This window comes from Acinonyx jubatus, chromosome D1 (genome assembly GCF_027475565.1).
Source record: "Acinonyx jubatus isolate Ajub_Pintada_27869175 chromosome D1, VMU_Ajub_asm_v1.0, whole genome shotgun sequence".
Taxonomy (NCBI): Eukaryota; Metazoa; Chordata; class Mammalia; order Carnivora; family Felidae; genus Acinonyx; species Acinonyx jubatus.
In genome coordinates, this window is record NC_069390.1 from 47,563,494 (window position 1) to 47,579,485 (window position 15,992).

At 35.8% G+C, this 15,992-nt stretch overlaps 1 long non-coding RNA gene across 2 annotated transcripts in view; it reads right to left on the minus strand.

The window, feature by feature from the left end:
• Nucleotides 1-15,964, minus strand: part of LOC113603477 (uncharacterized) — a 204,133-nt gene extending 188,169 nt beyond the window's left edge. For both annotated transcript variants that reach the window (XR_003425081.2, XR_008290469.1), the window contains exons 1-2: nucleotides 15,825-15,964; nucleotides 617-820 (exon numbers count right to left, since the gene is read on the minus strand). This is a non-coding gene — a long non-coding RNA (uncharacterized LOC113603477). The remainder of the gene's footprint in view (nucleotides 1-616; nucleotides 821-15,824) is intronic.
• Between the last annotated feature and the right edge of the window lie 28 nt (nucleotides 15,965-15,992).

Genomic DNA, 15,992 nt, shown 5'->3' on the forward strand with positions numbered 1-15,992 from the left:
TTAGTTGTTTATCATAATAGTCTATATGTAAGGTCAGGTTTGATCTAAGAGCATTTTTAATAATATTAAAACCAGCTCAGAGCATTCTCCTCTGTGTTTGTTCTCCAGGAAATGCCCAAATTTCCAGACAGTGCTGATGTGAGTTAGGATGTCCTCCTTTAGTATCTAGGCCATTTACTTTTTATTTAAAAAAATTTTTAATGTTTATTTATTTTTGAGAGAGAGAGAAAGAGAGAGTGTGAGCGGAGAGAAAAAGACACAGAACGTGAAGCAGGCTCCAGGTTCTGTGCTGGCAGCACAGAGTCCAATGTGGGGCTCAAACTCACGAACTGTGAGATCAAGACCTGAGCCAAAGCCGGATGCTTAACCGACTAAGCCACCCAGGCGCCCCAAAGCCATTTACTTTTTAAAAAATATATTTTTTTAGAATAGTTTTAAATTTACTTAGAAAAAAAGTGGAGATAGTAACAAAGAGTTCTCATATACCCCACAGCCAGTTTCCCCTATTATTAACATCTTATATTAGTATGATACATTTGCCAGGCTTAATGAACCAATATTGATACATTATTATCAACTAAAATGTATACTTTATTCTGACTTCCTTAGTTTTTACCTAATATCTTTTCTTCTTTTCCAGGATCCCACCCAAGATATCATATTACAGTTAGTTGTAATGTCTCCATAGGCTTCTCTTGGCTTGACAGTTTCTCAGACTTTCCTTGTTCTTGATAACCACATCAATTTTGAGGAGTACTGGTCAGGTATTGTGCATAATATCCTTCAACTGGGGTTTCTCTGATGTTTTCTTATGATTACACTGGAGAAGGGGAGAAAGAACACAAAGAAAGGTAAAGTGCTATTTTCATCACAGCATATCAAAGATACATACTATCAACATGACCTATCACTGTTGATATTAACCTTGGTGTCCATCAGTTTTCTCCAATGTAAAGTTACTCTTTTTCCCTCTTTCCATACTGTACTCTTTGGAAAGAAGTCACTATGCATAGCCCATACATAAATCGAGGGCAGTTATGCTCTGCCTCCTTGAAAGCAGAATATCTACATAAATTATTTGGAATTCTCCTGTGAGGAGATTCATCTATTTTCCCTCATTAATTTATTCAATCCTTTATTTACATCAGTGTGGATGAATATTTATTTTCTACTTTATGTTATAATCCAATGCTATTTAATTTATTTTTTGCTCAAATTGTTCCTGCTTTGATCATTGGGAATCTTTTCAGTTTGCTCTTGTGTCCCTTTGACCTACCCCCATCATGGTGTTTTTATTGTGTACTTCCTTACTTTCTGGCACTGTATGATAACCCAGGCTCATCTTATATATTTCCTGCCCCACTCCTAAAATCAGCCATTTCTCCAAGGATCCCTTGGGGGTTTTTTGTTTGATTGGTTGGATGTTTTTGAGAATGGTCATGGAAATAAAGATCTAGGTGCACTCAGGGCACCTGGGTGGTTCAGTTGGTTAAGCATACAACTCTTGGTTTCAGCTCAGGTCATGATCTCACACTTTTGTGGATTTGAGCCCTGCATCAGGCTCTGCACTAGCAGTGTGGAGCCTGCTTGGGATTATCTCCCTCTCCGTCTCTCTCTGACCCTCTCCAACCTGTGCTGTCCCTATCTCTCTCAAAATAAACTTAAAAAAAAAAATCTAGATGTGCTCATTGCTGTTGGAATGTCATTTATTCCAGGCCCTTTCCCAGATATCCAGGCAATAGGAGCCCCAGCAGTCCTAATTTCATAGACCAATGATTCTTTTTTAAATTGGGGGCTCAAAATAGGGTTTTTAACTTTTTCATATTTTCAGACAAAAACATCTAAAATTTATACTTCTAACACTGCTATCATTTTACAAAAGATAGCAAAGGAGAAAGTTATAAAAATCAGAATAAAGAAGAGTCACTAAATAAGTCTAGTTTTATGAAAAACTGACTACATGGACCTTATTTTCCTCATTTTACCAGTGACAACTAACTCACTGATAAGTACCAATCAAAGGATTGGCCTTTACCAATCAACTAGAAGAAATAATTTTCTGAAATGTACTTAAGACAACCCTTTAGGATAATGTGGACATGCTGAGAGCAAGTAAACAAGTCCTATGATTGGGATCTAACTCCTTCTACCTTCCCAGTGGTCTCTCCTTCCACATTCCTTCCCCTACCACAGCCTGGCCTGCTACATACACATACCATTACCATTAAGCAAAAAGAGAGCTCAGTATGTGGAAGGAGAGACAATTTACAATTCACAGTACTTTGAACCTAACTGTACTAAATGCTATAATTTCAGCACAGACTATGGGAACTCAGAGGAGGAACAACTTCTGATTTATCTGGAAAGGCTTCATGAAAGTTATGTTATTTAGGCTAGGCTCTTAAGGATCCATAAGATTTTTGACAAGAAATGATGGAAAAAAGTGACAATCTGAGCTTTACAGTCTTGCAAAGGCCCAGAGATATGAAAAAGGGAGCAATGTTCCCTAGGTAACCAGTTGTATATCGTGGCTACAGCCTATGGTATCATGGCAATAGGGAAGAGATGGAAAAAAATGAAACTGGAGGGGGGTTATGCAAGGAGCCAATTCTGTGGTGTCGTAATTCCTAGGCTAAATACTCTCTGATTGGCACAGGAAAGCATCATTGGGTTATGATCATCACAGGGATATAATAAGATTTTGAGGACTCTAAAAAATGATTCTAGTGGTGGTGATGTAAAATATGTTACATCATACATATAACAAGAAATTGTTAAACCAAATCTAGCTGATCACTGGACCCATCGAAGGAGATTTATAAAAGCTCAAAATCATGGACCCCTAACCCAGCCCAAAAGAATCAGAATGTTTTTTCATGTTTAGGACCTAGAGAGATGTACTGAAGCAAACACATAAACAAAAGCAAAATAAATCCCAGAGAATCTGATCCAACTGATCCCAGGATCAGTGAATGGGAATTGCTGAACTACAGAAAAGAGGGATTAGAGACAGTAAGACAAAGAGTACCAGTACAAAATGATAAGGGCTTGGACTCTGGCAGTGCAGATAGGACAGAAAATGGATTCCAGAGAGATTTCTGAGACTAAAATCAGAAATAGTGGCTAACTGATGAGATATGAAAGTAACTCAACAAGGACAGTGAAATTTTCAACTTGGGCAACTACATGAATGGTTCTTTCACTAGCCAAGTTAGGGTACAAAGAAAAATGAAGCATATTTGAGATAGAAGATAATGAGTTTGGCTTGAGTATGTGGTGTTTCTGGTATGGAAACAATATGTGAGTGGAAGTATCTATAAAGCAGGTAAATTTGTAGCTATGGGGGAAAGGTAGGACTAAAGATCAGGATTTTTAAGCCATTAACATGCAAGTGTCTTGGGAGGGAATAAGGAGAAATTAGTTTGGAAATAAAATCAAAGAAATATACCTAATAGTTGACAGTGAAAACTGTGGCAGGACAAACATTACTATGCAAACTTTACTTCTCTAATTGCCAGTCTAATTTTCCTCAAAATAAACCCCAAACCACAAGGGTTTACTTTGCTGGAGAGAGTCTAAGTCAACCTATACAATCAAAGAATGAGGAGGCAGTGATGGAAGGGGAATGAGGAAAAGAAAAAAATTGCAGGGGGTTAGGTGTCAAGAGAGAGTTAGGGGATTTATGGGAGGAGATGCCCCAGAGTACTTGGAAGCTGTGATGGAAGTCAATAGGATTGGCAGGAAATGTTTTACCAAGTTTGCTGTGGCATATGTATGGTCATAGTTTTTGAGAAATGTAAAAATAAATAAAACAGTATTATTTTGAAGTGAATTTTGGTTGTTGTGCTGTGTTTCTTTCACTTCAGCACCACTCTAAGCCTGAATCATACAGACCTAAGCTTAATAAAGAATAAAGAATTATTAGATTTGATAATACAGTAAGAAAGTACAGTACCTGGAGTACTATTGTTACATTCAGAAAATACAGCCCCCAGAGAAGTGTCATTCAGGGTACATGAATTAAGGGACATAGAGTTTGAATGGTGGCATTAAATATTAACTGAACTGGAATGAACTCAATTTACTTTGTCTTACACATCCTCTGACCTCTCCTTGGTATTTCCTAGACCCGAGTTCAAGCTCTTGATCATTTTTCTTCTATACCACTGCACTGTTTCCAATCTCAGCAAACTCTCTGTCACACCTACAGTCCATCCTTTTCTCCTACATAAATGTATTTTCTCTGATACAGAGCTTATTATGTCATTCCTCACACTTTGAGGACTCACCATTTTTTTCCAGAAGGAAGTCCAAACACGTTACTATACTAAGTGGATATGGTGAGTTGGCATTCAGCATCCATTTTGAGTGTGTGCTTTCTTAAACTGTAGAGGATGAAAAATGAAAACTACTTTTCCCAGACTGTCTACAGCTGGACTTCTGGAATCCAATAAGTTCTACCAATTAATGCATATCCACATGAGTTAGAAGGCAGTTAGGAGAGATGAACTTTATGCTACTTCAGCTACTGCTACAGGCAAGCATGATCATGGAAATACTGGTTTTTTCTGCAGCAAAGTTCCGGAATCTAGCCTAGCTTCTTGGGTGTTGAGAGGCAATTATAGTCATAGCAATAATCAGACTTAGTTTTAAGCACTTCTAATGGTTTCATAAGCACCTAATTCCCCATATTAAACTTTTTCTGTTTAAAATATTTGGAGAGGTTTCTGCTTCTCTTGAGGGAGCCCTGATTGATACAAATGCCATTAAACACATTTTACTATTTGGCCTCCAATCCTCATCTCAAATCTTATCTTAAGTCATTCTTAAAGGATATTTCACACTATAACCACACAAGATCATTTGCCATTCCAGAATTTAATCTATCCTATACACTCTCATCTCTACAAATGCTATTCCTTCTATTCTCATTACCCTTGATTTTCTTCCTAATTGTATTAGTTATTTGTTGCTGTATAACAAATTACCCCAAAACTTACTAGGTTGTAACAATATTTATTATCTTGTGTTGCTGTGGGTCAGGAATGGGGTCCTCTGCTTCAGGGCTTTCACAGAGTTGCAATCAAAGTGTTGGCCAGGGTTGTATTCATCTCAAGGCTCTATTAGAAAGGTATCATTTCCAGGTTCATTCATACTGTTGTTGGCAAGATTTAGTTCCTTGTTTGCTATTGGCCAAAGTTTGCCCTCAGTACCTTCCCATATGAAACTATCCATTGGGGCAGCTCATAAAATGGCAATTTACTTCATTAGAGCAAGCAAGAGAAAAAGCCAAAGACAGAGGGTAATAGCAAGATGGAAATAATAATCTTTTAGACCAAATCTTGGATGTGACATCCCATTACTTTTGCTATAATTCTATTCATTATAAGCATCACTATGTCCAGACCACACTTAAGGGGAGGGGAGGGAATTATGCAAGAGCATAAATACCAAAAGGCAGGGAGCCATTTTAGAAGGCTACCTCCCACATTAATGAATCCTTCTCATTCCTTCTCTTTGCAATTTGTTTATATATCACTACCTTGTACTATTGTTAGTTGTATACGATATTTTATTTTTCCTTTTATCTTTAGCACTTGTGTAGTACATGCTAACCTAGCACATACTTAGTTGGCTTTCAGTAAATGTTGTTGAATGAATGAATGCATATATTCTTTGGGATTTCACAAGTTCCAAGTCTTACCTTTATCCAGCTGTCTATACTAAGTGTTAAGATCATTCACTATAGGACCAAGTGTTCCTGTCCACCTAAATATTGTTCATTTTGATGTCCTACTTTTAGTATAGAATGCAGTTGTTAACAAACCAGAAGAATGAATAAAGGCTATTGTGTTTGAACTTTACTCTCTGAGTTGGCTATTGACTCACCGCTATTGTGAGCAATCTCACATTAATATTTATTTTAACAAGGAAACTGCAGTGTGTTTTGAACTGTGGTCAAGTCAAAGAAAGTTGAGGGCCCCTAGGAAACCACATAGCCAATAAATATTGACAAAAATTTGGTTCCTTGGTCTCTAGATTTTTACTTTAGTCTTTGAAGTCTAAGATGCTTTCTTGGCAATCTGGAATTCTGCTAACAAATACTATCATTTTCTAGAAATTAGATTCCTTTTGAAACATTTCCAGAGTTTTAATTTTACTACTCCAACTGTGTTGTTGTTATTTTCTTTGGGTTTAGTCTTCAGCTAAGTTGAAGACATTCTTTGTGATCAAAAAAAAAAAAATCAATTAAAAGTAAAATATCTATGAATAAAAAAAAGATCTGATAGAATACTCCATGTACAGATTCTTTTATCTATGAAGATAATAATTTCAGCAAAAGTCAATATTATAAATAATAATTGTAATAGCAAAGACTTAGATGTTACAAAACTGCATAAACTGCTGTATCATAGAGGTGCCTGGGTGGCTCAGTTGGTTAAGCATCCAAGTTCAGCTCAGGTCATGATCTCACAGTTCATGGGTTTGAGCTCCACATTGGGCTCCCTGCTGTCAGTGTGGAGCCCACTTTAGATCCTCTGTCTCCCTCTCTCTCTGCCCCTCCTGCACACATGTGGTCTCTCTTTCTCTCTCAAAAATAAATAAACATGAAAAAAAGTGATGTATCATAGCAAAATATCTTAAAATCATATTATGTTTTCTCCATTAGTAGGTTTTTGAAAATAATCTATTAAAAAGCAGCAAGAGAAAAGAAGACAGTTACATGCAAGGGGAAACCCCTATAAGGCTATCAGCAGATTTTTCAGCAGAAACTTTGAAGGTCAGAAGGGAGTGGCATGATATATTCCAAGTGCTGAAAGGGGGAAAAGTGCAGCCAAGAATACTCTATCCAGCAAAGCTATCATTCAAAATAGAAGGAGAAATAAAGAGTTTCCTAGATAAACAAAAGCTAGAGGAGTTCATGACCACTAAGCCAGCCCTATAAGAAATTAATTAAAGAGGACTCTGAGTGCAAAGGAAAGACCATAAGTGAGAGCATGAAAAGTAAAAAACACAAAAGCAGTAAAAATAAGTATTTCTGTAAAAATCAGTCAAGGGATTTGTAAAATAAAAAGATGTAAAATATGACACCATATACCTAAAATGTGGGAAAAATGGACAAAAGATAAGAATGGACCATTCACAACAAAATTGAAAATGGCTCTTAAATATAAGAAATAAGCTGACTACTACTCATAATAATAAACAATGAAAATTATCCTTGCTACACCACTTCTATCAGGTTGGCACAAATTCAAAAATGTGACAGAATATTCTTCTGATCCAGGTGCAGAGTAATGAGCACCCTCATATATTCCTGCTGAGAATTCTTCCCATAGAGAGAACTTAGGTAATACCTGGTTAAAACAAAAAAAAAAGTGAAATTACTTACATAAAAGATCATTGACTGTTGAATTCTGTGGATAACAACAACCCAAATGTCCATCAAAAGGGGTCTGGTTAAAGAAATTATGATAAATCCATGTTTGAATTCTATGTAGTTATCCAAAAATGAAGTAAATCTCTATTTTTTAATTACTCTAATATGAAATGATCTTCAGGATATATTATTAAGTGAAAAAAAAAGGAGTTACAGAACACTATACATTGTGTAATAATGGGGTGGAAAACACAAACACGTTTCTACTTTTATTTATGTTTGTGTATGTATTTGCTTATATTTGCAAAAATCCTGGAAAAAACACAAAAATGCTTATATTTGCAAAAATCCTGGAAAAAACACAAAAATGTTCAAGGGACTAGAACACAGCTATTTTGACTCTGCATCCCTAGTGATACATAGTCTAAGGACAAATAGAACAGTAAGAACATGTAAAGTCATTCAGTAACCAGTCAGTATATTGGGATTTTTATTTTGTATATATTTTCTATATTTTATAATATAAATAATTACTTAATTAGGTAATATGATTTTCAATGTAAGATTAAAGAGAGACAACTATTAAAATAGTGTTATATTTAAAGTCTTGTAATATTAAATTTAAATTAGGAATATCAGTACAAACTCTAAATTGTTATTTTCTTCTCAAACATATATATTCCCTAGCTCTGTCCTCCAAAAAGACTAGAAATAATCATAATCCAATAGCTATGAATACATCTAGCAACCAGATTGTCATCTCTAAAATACCATTCCCCATTGAAAGGATCCAGAACTCCTTGGAGGGATAGCTGGTTCCAGATCTGAAGCCGGAATTAAAGAAGATAAGCCAGGGAGAGACCAGGATGCAAGAAAGTTGTCTTGTCAAAAAGACAATATGAGGTGCTTACCATTGGCCAAAGATGGGACTAAACAACAAAAGAAATACTAAATGCAACTGATCAAGTATATAAAACCCATAAATTTGTAGTTATACTAAAAATTTTATATTCTACACGTTGGACATGATTGCAAGTAACTAGGTACCAACTCCTTAAAAGGGAAGAATTTGACATTTTTCTTGCCTTTCCTCTATGAACAGTATTTCGAGGTAGCCCCAGTTCATAAGAAAAAGGTTTTTTTTACAGAAACATACTAATAAATAATCATCATTTTTTAATCCGTAATAAACTGGATTCAGACTACCATCCTAATAGATAAAATCATTAGATAAACTATTGATGAAAACCCCAATGATCAGTCTAAAAGTGGACAAGCAGATATTGTGGACTTCCTGATGTAACATGAAGCACACAGCACCAACTATTTTCTTGCCAGAACAGTCTGATGGAGCCTGAATCTCTCTAAAGCCAAACTGTATTTATAGAAAATATGGAAAGAAAACAAAATAAATGACACTACAAGGAAGAAAACAGATAAATCCAGAATGTAGGAATAATCTACACAATTGACCCAACGTGATAGTCTTTGTATGTCAATATAGCTAGACTTTTAGTCCCTAATTATTCAATCAAACACTAAACTAAGTGTTGCTGTGAAGGTATTTTGTATAGTAATTAAGTCCATAATCAATTGACTTTAAGTAAAAGAGATTATCCTAGATAATCTTGAAGAGTCTGATTCAATCAGTTGAAACAATTTAAGAGCAAGAACTGAGGCTGCCCAGAATAAATTCTACCTGGGCATAGTAGTTTCAGCTCATGCCCATAAGTTCCACTCTGCCCATCCTGACAGTTTACCTTATGCATTTCTAATTTGTCTTACCAGCTCTCCCAACTGAGTAAGCCAATTCTTTGCAATAAATCTCTTAGTATATATCTCCTACTTGTTCTGTTTCTCTGGTTGAACCCCAATACACCCAGTTTCTGATATAATTTAATAGTACGAAGAAAGGAGGGGAGGAGTACTGCTCTCAATTAAAAGAAATTTCAAATATAACAATCAAAATGTAATGAGATGATCTTGTTTGGATCCCAATTCAAAACAAATTAGTACAAATTTACTATCTGTAAAGGACATATTTTAGATAATCTGGGAAATATAATTATGAACTGGCTGTTTCTAGTCCTTGTTTTCCATGTAGCAGAGTGATAAACTGACCTGGGATTGCTCTCTGGGAGTAAACTGTGTCATCTCACATTGGTCTGTCTGTGGTAACAAGGACCCAAAGGACCAAGTTGGATAGCTCCCAGGACTGGAGCAAGTATTCTCTACATTGTTCTTGAACTTTCTGACTTCATTTCCCCTGGCTTGATCATTCCTTGCATTGTACATGATAATGGGAAGATTTTAGTTTTGCATTTGCATAAGAAGAAACATGATTTCTTTGATCTGCAGTTATTAGGCCTAGTTAGCTTAGAAAACAACAACAACAACAACAACAACAACAACAACAAACAGACTTCCAGATGGAAAAGTTTAAAGAAGAGAGATGGCTGGTTGATAGTATTAAAACACTGATGTGAAAGGATGTGACAGCTAGGGAAGAGAATGTTAACTGTCTCCTAGCCAAAAAGGTTGTCATGGAAGCAGATTCCTTTGATTTCAGTAAGGTAGAAATTGTTTGAAGGAAAGGCAGATAATGGCAGAGGAGTTGTTGGCAGGAGAATGGAAATTCCTGAGGTCAAACTGACATAGCTAAGGCAGAGAGGAAGCTAGCATGAGGTGAGTGAAGAGGTATAAAGGAAAGTGGGTCGTAAAGAACTGCAAAGATCAGTGATCACAGAACATAGCAATGAAGGATTGTGGGGAGAGTGTTGGGAGGTGGTTTGGAATGACATAACAATAGGGGTAGGTAGTATATTAAATGACTTTTCCCAAGATCCAGGTAGATCTCCGGGGCAATGGGATTGTAAAATCATCCATTTAAAATGAGTTCTCAAACACTGGGGTCCATTTTGTTGATATGTTCTGGCCTAACACTGAGCACCAGCACCTTTATGGCATAGACTTAATAATGTTTTAAGTTGGTTGGTCTGGCAGCAAGATACAAGATGGATTGAATAAATATGTTTCAAGATAAGTTGATTGGCTAGGATGTTATACAAATTCATCTGTGAGACAAGGGATTTGTATTGAGATGATAGTATGGAATGGACAAGAATGGGTTAAGCCCAATAGTAGAAATATAACTCAGTAGCTAAAACTTGAGGTTCTAAAATCAGACAGTGGATTTGAATCCCTGCTCTACCATTTATGAATTATGTAACCTTGGGCAATTTATTTAACCTCTCCAGGACTGTTTACCCTTCTGTAAAATTGAGATGATATTGATATCTATCTTTAGGACTGTTGTGAGGCTTACATGAGATAATACATATAGAATACTTTTGGTACTTGGCAAACACTAAGAACTCAAAAAAAAAAGAATAAAAAAATAGAGCAAAGAGAAATTTTAAAGAAAATATAGGATACCATGACAGAATGCTTTAGGAGACAGAAAGAAATCTCTTCACATGATTTAACCTGGGAGACCAGAAGGAATAATGAAGCTACTTTGATAAGGAAATTGTTGAATTCAGGAGCCCATCACTGTAGTACATTCATCCCTCTGGGAGATATTCTATGTAAATACGGAAATACAGGACTGGAACACTAATGAAAGATAACAATTGGCAATGTTGATTTGGAAATCATCTGAATATGGATGATAATTGAAGCTACAAGTGCCTGAGCTCCCCAAATGTTCAAAAATAAAAGCAGAAAACTGAGGACAGAGCTTGAGAAGAAACAGCCAGAAAGGAGGGATCAATAAGACATAAAAACCTCAAAATGCATCATTCTAGAAGATGATGAAGCTTTAATCTTAATTATAGGTGGCCAGTTGTTCCTCTGTATTCTACACTAATATAATTAAAAGCAGTAATGTACTGTGAGGAAAAGCACTAGACTGGTGGTCAGCATATCTGGATTCTAACACAGTTTAGTTAACTTGCTCTGTGGTCCTTACGTGAAGGACCTTGTCATCTTTGGATCTCAGTTTCCTCACCTATAAATGAAGAATGTTGGACCAAATGATTTATTAGTTCTTTTAACTTCATAATTTTATGGATTAATATAGGAAGTTAAAAGTTTTTACAATCCAAAACCACTCAGAGCCTTCCTCATATATTCCCACAGTCCTATCACATGTTTAGTGACCTAACAAAAAGCAGGAGGCATTGGACATATTTTCTTAGAAAAAAGTTTTAAAAGTCTCTCAAATTTTCCTGGTCTTCACTGCAGGACTGTGTTTACTACAATTTCATTGAAGCCTCTGTATTTGGATGGGCAAATACCTACCTAAACTATGAAAATCTGAATATGCATTACAAATTATAAGATTCATTACAAAAGGATCAATTCTTCTCCTCCTCCTCCTTTCCCTCCTCCTCCCCCTCCCCCTTTAGAGAGAGAGAGCATGAGAGCTGGAAGAGGGGCAGAAGGAGAGATAGAATCCTAAACTGAGCGCAGCTTAGGTCCATGCTGAGCGCAGAGCCTCACACAGGATTCGATCACCATGACCCTGGGATCATGACCTGAGCGGAAATTAAGAGTTGGTTGCTCAACTGACTGAGCCACCCAGGCACACCCCACTCTTCTTCTTATAAAAGGGTTAACTTAGTAGTTTCTCTTTCCTTAACTCTTGCTATTTATACTTGTGGTTTCCTACAAACATTTTCCTGCACCTTTTTTTATATAAGAAAAATAAAGGTTTCCTTTGCCTGCTACAAAATAACTTCATAACTCCTATTTCAGAATTTCTAATCTCTTCTATTACAGCTTTTAAGATAATCTTTATTAATGTCTTATGGTTTTATATTTTAATCATTACACTTGTGGAAAGTTAAGAAAAAAGCTGTAGTGCTTAAAAGAAATTATCTAGAGATGTCAATAATATTAATTTTAAAATATTTTAATCTTGTAGTCTCTCCTATAGTTGCAATCTTCACTACACTCTCTATGAAGTATAAAAAAGGACTACTTCAATTTTATAAATTGAAAGCAATTTGCACTGATTTTCTGACTCCCAGGCTTACCTGTAATATAAAGCCTTCTAAAATTTAAATAGATATGTTTTCCATCCCAACTTTACTGAGGCAAAATTTGCATATAGTAAACTGCACATGATAAAAGTAGACAATTTGAGAACTTCTGACCAAGTATACGTCTGTGAAACCATCACTACAATCAAGAAAAATAACATATCTATCACTACAAAAAGTTTTCTCCTTTGTGATACCACCTTCCCACCAATGTCCAGTCCCCATTTTTCATCCTCTTCATCCCACTGATCGCAACCACTGATCTTTTTATCACTATAGTTTGAATTTTCTAGAATTCTATATCAAAGGAATCATACAGTATGTGTTGCTTTTTTGGTCTGGCTTCTTTCACTCAGAATAATTATTCTGAGATTCATTCATGTTGTTGAGTCTATCAATTGTCCATTCCTTCTCATTGTCAAGCAGTATTCCATTGTGTGAATATACCACAATTTGTTTTCCTTTCACCTGCTGGTGGTCATTTGGGTTGTTTCTAGTTTGGGCCTATCACAAATAATGCTGCAATGAATATTCATAGTCTTAGTGGGTAAATACCTAGGAATGCAATGGGAATCATATGGTAGGTATATGTTTAGCTTTTTAAGAAATGGCCAAATTGTTTTCCAAATTAGTTATATCATTTTATATTCCCAAAATGCACTATATGAAAATTCTAATTGTTCCATATCCTTGCCAATAATTTGTATGATCAGTCTTTTTAATTTTAGCCATTCTGTGACTAGGGTGTGCAGTGATACCTCATTGTACTTCTAATTTTCATTTCCCTAATGTCTAATGATGTTAAGCATCTTCTCATATATTTATTTTGTCATCAATATAACTTCTTTGGTGAAGTGTCTATCTAAATTTGTTGCCCAGGGGCGCCTGTGTGGCTCAGTTGGTTAAGCATCCGACTTTGGCTCAGGTCATGGTCTTGCAGTTTGTGGGTTCAGGCCCCACGTGAGGCTCTGTGCTGACAGCTCAGGGCATGGAGCCTGCTTCAGATTCTGTCTCCCTCTCTCTCTGCTCCTCCCATGCTCATGCTCTATCTCTCACTGTCCCTCAATAAAAAATAAACGTTTAAAAAAATTTAAAAAAAATTTGTTGCCCAGTTTTAAAAATTAGGTTCTTTGTCTTCTGAGTTGTAAGAGTTCTTTATATATTGTAGTTAGAAGTCCTTTATTAAATATATGCTTTCCAAACAGTTTCTCCCAGTCTATGGCTTACCTTTTTACTTTCTTAAGTATGTTTTGAAAAAATGTTTTAATTTTGAGAAGGTAAAATTTATCAATTCTTTTCCCTTTTAAGATGCTTTTTGTGCCATGTTTAAAAAATTTTTGCCAAATCCAAGGTAATGTATTTTTTTCTTATATTCTCATCTATGAGTTTTATACTTTTAACTCTTACATTTAGATTTCTGATCCATTTTTAAATTTTTTATATGGTATGAGGAAAGGAGTGAAATTCTTTTCATTTTTTTGGCATAACTATTCAATTGTTCTAGCACCATTTCTTGAAAATATTATCCTTTCCCCATTGAATTGCCTTGGCATATTTGTTGAAAATCAATTGACTCTGTATGTGTAGGTCTATCCCTGAGCTCTCAATTCTGTTACATTGCTCTATTTATATCTATCTTCACATCAATACCACACTGTGTTGATTACTGTAACTCTTATAATGTCTTTTTTTTTTTTTTTCTTTTTGAGAGAGAGAGAGAGAGAGAGAGGATCTTAAGGATGTGGGGCTCAATCTCACGACCCTGGGATCAAGACCTGAGCTGAATCAAGAGTCAGAGGCTCAATGAACTCGGACATCCAGGCGCCTTTCTTATAATGTCTTGAAATCAAGTATTGTAAGTCCCTCAACTTTGTTTTTCTTGGTCAAAGTTTTGGCTACTCTAGTTCCTTTGCATTTCTATATAAAATTTAGAATCAGGTTGATAATTTCTATAAAAAGAATCTGCTACGATTTTTATTGGGCTTGCCTTAAATCTGTAGATCCATTCAGACAGAAATGACATCTTAAAAATATTGAATCTTCTGATCCATGAACATGATATATCTCTGTATTTAGATCATTAATTTATCCTGCAATGTTTTACAGTTTTCATTTTATGTCTTTTACATCTTTGGTCACATTTATCTCTAGGTTTTTGTGTTTTTGTTTTTGCTGCTAAATGATATTTTAAAAATTTCAACATCCAATTGTTAATTGCTAGTATACAGAAATACAGCTGATTTTTTGTATATTAACTTTGTATCCTGCATCTTTGCTAAACTAATTAGTTCCAGTAGCATTTTTTGGTACTATTCCATGGTATTTTTATCTGCAAATACAGTGTTATTCTTCCTTTCCAATCTCTATGCCTTTTATTTCTTTGCCTGGTTTTATTGCACTAAGTAGAACCTCCAATACTATTTTAATTGAAGGAAAATTTTACAGAGAAATATTCCAGACTCCCAGGCCCAGATAAGGCTAAACTACAGAATCTTGCTGAATTTAATTAGATTTTTTTTTTAATTTACTAAATCATTACTTATAGGCTTAGTTTAGGCTTATCATTATTAGGCTTAGTTTTTCCAAGGTTCACATATTCATCACATGTTCAAATACTGAACAACTATTGCAGGCCAGGTTGTGTGCTAGTTGTCAGGCAGAGAATCCTCGGCACATTCTCCGTAATGTATAAAAGGGGAGTACACGGACAACATGAACCTGGCCCTGATGAAGTCTTACTGAGGCAGTTTACAAGAGTTAAAAGCACAAGCTCATGGTTCAGTCAGTTAGGGTTTGAATACAGCTCTGTTCCTTACTGGTTGGTTGACCCTTGTAAAATTTAACATACTTTCCTGTTTCTTCAACTGTAAAATGAAGGTATTAATAATACCTACTTAACAGGATTGCTGTGAGGATTAAATTAATACCTTTAAAGTACTTGGAATAGGGCTTCTTCTATGGTCAATAGCTATTATTAGAGGGCAGGATTAATTCTTCACAGTTTAAATCTACAAATAACTGATACACAAGCGTCCAAACATTAAGAATCGTAAGTAGTTTAATTTACCTGCTAAGTAGTTTAATTTAGTTTAATCTATCGTAAGTAATTTAAACCTGGGTTTAAGTCCTTGCTCTGCTGTTCACTGGCCGTGTGACTTTGAACAAACCACTTAAACAAGAGCAATGCCTGTAAGGTGACTTGTATAGTATTTTGCACACAACAGATGCTTAATGGGCAGCAATAATATCACAGCATGTGTTCATAAGAATTGCTGCCATTTATTAGGGCTTACCGTGTGGGACCCAGTGCTAATTACTTTCCATATAGTTTTTTTTGCTTCTCAACCTAGCTAGGTGAGTATAATTGGCCCCATCGCATGGTAAAGTAACAAGATTACCTTTGTGTAGCTATGACCAGTGGGAGGCCTAACAAGTGGTGGCTTGGAATCCAACCCTTCACCAAACCCGGGTTCTACAGTGCGGCCTTTGTCAACAGCTGGGCGGGCCCGCGACAGCCGCTCGGGAGGTGGCGTCAGGAGGCGGCAGTCGGCCAGGCGGGAGCAAAG